The sequence below is a fragment of the Hordeum vulgare genome, chromosome 7H (assembly GCF_904849725.1).
Source record: "Hordeum vulgare subsp. vulgare chromosome 7H, MorexV3_pseudomolecules_assembly, whole genome shotgun sequence".
Taxonomy (NCBI): Eukaryota; Viridiplantae; Streptophyta; class Magnoliopsida; order Poales; family Poaceae; genus Hordeum; species Hordeum vulgare.
In genome coordinates, this window is record NC_058524.1 from 327,760,221 (window position 1) to 327,767,388 (window position 7,168).

Below are 7,168 nucleotides of genomic sequence, written 5' to 3' on the forward strand. Positions count from 1 at the left end.
GTCGTTGTCGTAGTCGTCCTTGTCAATGTTGTTGTTTTCTGTTGTTGTTGTTGTTGTTGTTGATGATGTTGTTGTTGTTGTTCTTGTTCTTGTTGTCGTCTTCATTGTTATTGTTGTTGTTGTTGTTGTTGTTGTTGTTATCACTTTTTTCATTGTTGTCGTTGTTTTCGTTCTTGTTGTTGTTGTCGTTGTTTACGTTGTTCTCATCATTGTCGTTGTTTTCGTCATTGTTGTCGTCTTCGTTGTTGTTGTTGTTGTTGTTGTTTTTGTTGTCATTTTCATTGTTGTTGTTGTTGTTGTTGTTGTTGTTGTTGTTGTTTTTGTTGTTGTCGTTGTTGTTGTTGTCGTTGTTGTTGTTGTTTTTTGTGTTGTCATTGTTGTTGTAATTGTTGTAGTTGTGGATGTTGATACGTCTCCAACGTATCTATAACTGTTTATGGTTCCATGCTATTATCTTATCAACTTTGGATGTTTTATATGCATGAATATGCTATTTTATATCTTCTATTGGGGCTAACCTATTAACTCAGTGCCAAGTGCGAGTTTCTGTTTTTTCCGTGTTTTTGACCCTTTTTCAGACGGAGTCCAAACTTTACGATGATTTTTTTGGACCAAAAGAGACCCCCGAAGCTTTGGAAGAAGGTCAGAAGAGCCAAGAGGGAGTCACAAGCCCTGAGGCCGCCGCCACCCCCCTAGGTGGCGCCTACCAGGCTTGTGACCTCCTCGTGGGCCCAACCGACGTAATTCCACCACCATAAATTCCTATAAATTCAGAAACCCCCAAAAAGAAACCTAGATCGGGAGTTCCGCCGCCGCAAGCCTCTGTAGCCACCAAAAACCAATCTCGAGCCCGTTCCAGAACCCTGCCGGAGGGGGAATCCATCTCCGGTGGCCATCTTCATCATCCCGGCAATCTCCATGACGAGGAGGGAGTAGTTCTCCCTCGGGGCTGAGGGTATGTACCAGTAGCTATGTGTTTGATCTCTCTCTCTCGTGTTCTTGAGATGTCTTGATCAAGATGTACCATGGGCTTTGCTACTATAGTTGGATCTTATGATGTTCTTCCCCCTCTCCCTCTTGTAATGAACTGAGTTTCCCCTTTGGAGTTATCTTATCGGATTGAGTCTTTGAGAACAGTTGATGTATGTCTTGCACGTGTCTATCTACTGTGATCAACTTGCGGGATTGTGACATTGGGAACCTATGCATATGGGTTGGCACACGTTTGATTCATGTGAGTACTCGATGTATGTTTTGGTGATCAACTTGCGGGTTCGTGACATTGGAAACCTATGCATAGGGGTTGACACACGTTCTGACTCTCTGGTAGAAACTTTGGGGCACTCTTTGAAGTTCTATGTGTTGGTTGAACAGATGATTCTGAGATTATGTGATGCATATCGTATAATCATGCCCACGGATACTTGAGGTGACAATGGAGTATCTAGGTGACATTAGGGTCTTGGTTGATATGTATCTTAAGGTGTTATTCTAGTACGAACTCTATGATGGGTCGAATGGAAAGAATAGCTTCGTGTTATTTTACTACGGGCTCTTGAATAGATCGATCAGAAAGAATAACTTTTTGGTGGTTTCGTACCCGACAATAATCTCTTCGTTTGTTCCCCGCTATTAGTGAATTTGGAGTGACTCTTTGTTACATGTTGAGGGCTAGTTATATGATCCAATTATGTTATCATTGTTGAGAGAACTTCACTAGTGAAAGTATGAACCCTAGCCTTGTTTCCACGCATTGCAATACCGTTCGTGCTCAGTTTTACCATTTGTTACCTTGCTATTTTTGTAATTTCAGATTACAAAAACCTATATCTACCATCCATATTGCACTTGTATCACCATCTCTTCGCCGAACTAGTGCACCTATACAACTTAGCTTTGTATTAGGTGTGTTGGGGACACAAGGGACTCTTTGTTATTTGGTTGCAGGCTTGCTTGAGAGAGACCATCTTCATCCTACGCCTCCCGCGGATTGATAAACCTTAGGTCACCCACTTGAGGGAAAATAGCTACTGTCCTACAATCCTCTGCACTTGGAGGCCCAACAATGTCTACAAGGAGAAGATTGCGTAGTAGACATCAAGCTCCTTTCTGGCGCCGTTGCAATCTTTAGATCTTGCAATCGAATCTTTTTGTTTCTTGTTCTTTCTCTAGAAAACTACAAAAAAATGGAATTGAGGATGCCTCATATGCTCCATCTTTTCATTGTCTTTCGTGAGCATGATGGGAAGGAATATTGTGCTCCAGTGCTGAAAGAAGAATTACATAGAATGCTTGGCATAGAATATGTGAATGATGAGCATGATTGCAATGTTGTTAGCACGAATTCTTTGAATACCCATGATGTTAATGATATGCAAAGCCACAAGCTTGGGGATGCTATATTTGATGAAGATGATCATTTTAGTTCTTCCACTTTGAATGATCAAAATCATTTTGATGAAAGCATGCCCCCTATCTATGATGATTATTGTGAGGATACTTATGCTTTAAAGAAGAGGGATGATAAAACTTGTCATACTCTCGAGAACCCCTTTGCTAACCCTTGCTTTTTCATTGTGGACACAATTTGTAGTACTCAAGTCTTTTACGATACTCCCACTACTATTCTTGAGAATAGATTTCCTTATGTGGAGAGTAGTAAAATTCCTATGCTTGTAGATCATGAAAAGAAAGCCTTAGGTGTTGGTTATATTGTTGAATTCATTCATGATGCTACTGAAAATTACTATGAGAGAGGATCTTATGCTTGTACTCATTGCAATAGTATCAAGCTTCCTCTCCATATGTTGAAATTTTTGAAGCTATGCTTGTTTTGCCTTCCTATGCTAGTTGATTCTTGCTCCAATAAATTGTTTGATCACAAAATCCCTATGCATAGGAAGTGGGTTAGACTTAAATGTGCTAGCCATTTCCTCCATGATGCTCTTGTTGTGTTTCATTCCTTACCTTCTATGTGAGTATCATTGAAATCAATGCCTAGCTAAGGGCGTTAAACGATAGCGCTTGTTGGGAGGCAACCCAATGAATAAAATTTTCTTTGCTTTTCGCTTCCTGTTTTGTTTTCTCCACACCATAATAATTCTGTTATGATTGTGTCTTTTGTGTTTCTTTTTGTGTTTGTGCCAAGCAAAACGGTTATGATTAGTCTTGGTGATGATTGTTTGATCATGCTCGAAAAAGATAGAAACTTTCTGCTCACGAAAAGAATTTTCATTTTTATTCTGTATGAGCTTTTGAGTTGATTATTTTTGCTGCTGATTTCTATGCAATTTCTTCAGACTGTCGTAATTTTCAGATTTTTTGAAGTACCAGAAGTATACGAAGTATACAGATTGCTACAGACTGGTCTGCTATTAACAAATTCTGTTTTTGTTGAGTTGGTTGCTTATTTTGATGAAACTATGGATAGTATCGGAGGGTACTAGCCATGGAAAAGTGAAACTACAGCATCGCAACACCAACATAAGTAGAATTTAAGTTTGCTACACTACCTAAGGAAGTGGTGATTTGCTTTCTTGTACTAATGATATCACGAGTTTCTCTTTAAGTTTTGTGTTGTGAAGTTTTCAGTTCTGGGTGAAGTTCTTATGGACAAAGAGATAAAGAGTGGCAAGAGCTCAAGCTTGGGGATGCCCAAGGCACGGCACCCCAAGTTGATTCAAGGATGCTGAAAAAGCCTAAGCTTGGGGATGCCCCGGGAAGGCATCCCCTCTTTCGTCTTCAATCCATCGGTAATGTTACTTGGAGCTATATTTTTATTCACCACATGATATGTGTTTTGCTTGGAGCGTCTTGTATCGTAGGAGTCTTTTATTTTTGTTGTGTCATAATCTTCCTTGCTACACACCTAGATAGAGAGACATGCACTCACCGTGATTTTGTCGAGCTTCACTTTTATCCTTTGAGTTAGGCAATTCAGCTCACATGTGTTTCACTTATATCTTTAGAGCTAGTTGATTTTGCTCTATGTGCTTCACTTATATCTTTTAGAGCACAGCGGTGTGTGGCTTGGTAGTTGGCTTATGCTATGAAAGTAGTCCCAAAAGTGGTAGTTATCCAAAGGGTTACGAAAACTTCCATCTTCATGTGCATTGAGTAGAAAGAGAAGCTTGATTCCTCTCAGTTAGTTTTGTGATGTGGTTGTGGTAATATGTAAGTTATGTTAGTATAGTGTTGTGAATCTAGCGATACTTGTGTTGAAGTTAGTGATTCCCGTAGCATGCACGTATGGTGAACCGCTATGTGATGAAGTTTGAGCATGATTTGTTTATTGATTGTCATCCTCTGTGTAGCGGTCGGGATGGCGCGATGGTTTATACCTACCAACCCTTCCCCTAGGAGTATGCGTTGAATGCTTTGTTTTGATTACTAATAAAACTTTTGCAACAAGTATTTGAATTCTTCTTGACTAATGTTGAGTCCATGGTTTAGATGCACTTTCACCTTCCACCATCACATTATTATTTAGTACCGTGCAACTTTCGTCGGTGCATAAACCTACCATATAGCCTCCCTCAAAACAGCCACCATACCTACCTACTATTGCATTTTCAAAGCCATTCCGAGATATATTGCCATGCAAATACCACCATGACATGTGCCACAGCTTCTACACTGCCATTTCATGATCATAAGATAGCTAGCATGATGTTTCCATTGATGTCTATGCCATGCTAGATCATTGTCACGGTACACTACCGAAGGCATTTCATATAGAGTCAGCATTGCTCTAAGTTTTGAGTTGTAAGTGTGATGATCATCATTGATGGAGCATTGTCCCATGTGAGGAAATAAAAGAGGCCAGCGAAGCCCATTTACAAAAAGAGGCCAAAGATGCCCACCAAAATAAAAATAAAATAAAAAAGAGGCCAAAGAGCCCACCAAAAAAATGAGAGAAAAAGAGAGAAGGGACAATTCTACTATCTACTTTCCACACTTGTGCTTCATATTAAGCACCATTATCTTCATGATTGAGAGTCTCTCGTTTTGTCACCACCATATAGCTAGTGGGAAAGTTTCATTATATAACTTGGCTAGTATATTCCAATGATGGGCTTCCTCAAAATTGCCTTAGGTCTTCGTGAGCAAGCAAGTTGGATGCACACCCACTAGTATTCTTTACGAGCTTTCACATACTCCTAGCTCTAGTGCATCATTTGTATGGCAATCCCTACTCATTCACATTGATATCTATTGATGAGCATCTCCATAGCTCATTGATATGCCTAGCCAATTTGACCATCTTCTCCTTGTTTGCCTTGCAACCTCCACCACACTCCATTCCACTTATAGTGCTAAAACCATGGCTCACGCTCATGTATTGCGTGAGAGTTGAAAAAGTTTGAGGAAGTAAAGGTGTGAAAACAATTACTTGGCCAATACCGAGGTTGTGCATGATTTAAATTCGTTGTGCAAGGATGATAGAGCATAGCCAGACTATATGATTTTGTAGGGATAACTTTCTTTTTGGCCTTGTTATTTTGGAAGTTCATGATTACCTTGCTAGTTTGCTGGAAGTATTATTGTCTCCACATCAATAGCAACCTATTATTTTGAATCTAACGGATCTGAACATTCATGTCACGTGAGATAAGTTACAAAGGACAACTATGCTAGGTAGCATGCAACATCAAAAATTCATTCTTTATCACTTCCCTACTCGAGGACTAGCATGAGTTAAGCTTGGGGATGCTTGATACGTTTCCAACGTATCTATAATTTTTTATTGTTCCATGATATTATCTTGTCAACTTTGGATGTTTTATGTGCATGAATATGCTGTTTTATATCTTTTTTTGGGGCTAATCTATTAACTCAGTGCCAAGTGCTAGTTTCTGTTTTTTTCGTGTTTTTGACCCTTTTCAGACGGAGTCCAAATGGAATGAAACTTTACGATGATTGTTTTTGGACCAAAAGAGACCCCCGAAGCTTTGGAAGAAGGCTAGAAGAGCCACGAGGGAGTCACAAGCCCTGAGGCCGCCACAACCCCCCTAGGTGGCGCCTACCAGGCTTGTGACCTCCTCGTGGGCCCAACCGACGTAATTGCACCGCCATAAATTCCTATAAATTCATAAACCCCCAAAAAGAAATCTAGATAGGGAGTTCCACCGCCGCAAGCCTCTGTAGCCACCAAAGACCAATCTGGAGCCCGTTCCAGCACCCTGCCGGAGGGGGAATCCATCTCCGGTGGCCATCTTCATCATCCCGGCGATCTCCATGACGAGGAGGGAGTAGTTCTCCCTCGGGGCTGAGGGTATGTACCAGTAGCTATGTATTTGATCTCTCTCTCTCGTGTTCTTGAGATGTCTTGGTCTCGATGTACCATGTGCTTTGCTACTATAGTTGGATCTTATGATGTTCTTCCCCCTATCCCTCTTGTAATGAATTTAGTTTCCCCTTTGGAGTTATCTAATCGGATTGAGTCTTTGAGAACACTTGATGTATGTCTTGCACGTGTCTATCTACTGTGATCAACTTGTGGGTTTGTGACATTGGGAACCTATGCATATGGGTTGGCACATGTTTGATTCATGTGAGTACTCGATGTATGTTTTGGTGATCAACTTGCGGGTTCGTGACATTGGGAACCTATGCATAGGGGTTGGCACACGTTTTGACTCTCCGATAGAAACTTTGGGGCACTCTTCGAAGTTCTATGTGTTGGTTGAATAAATGATTCTGAGATTATGTGATGCATATCGTATAATCATGCCCACGGATACTTGAGGTGACAATGGAGTATCTAGGTGACATTAGGGTCTTGGTTGATATCTATCTTAAGGTGTTATTCTAGTACAAACTCTACGATGGATCGAACAGAAATAATAGCTTCGTGTTATTTTACTACGGACTCTTGAATAGATCGATCAGAAAGAATAACTTTGTGGTGGTTTTGTACCCGACAATAATCTCTTTGTTTTTTCCCCGCTATTAGTGACTTTGGAGTGACTCTTTGTTACATGTTGAGGGCAAGTTATATGATCCAATTATGTTATCATTGTTGAGAGAACTTCACTAGTGAAAGTATGAACCCTAGGCCTTGTTTCCACGCATTGCAATACCATTCGTGCTCACTTTTACCATTTGTTACCTTGTTGTTTTTGTAATTTCAGATTACAAAAACCTATATCTACCATCCATATTGCAC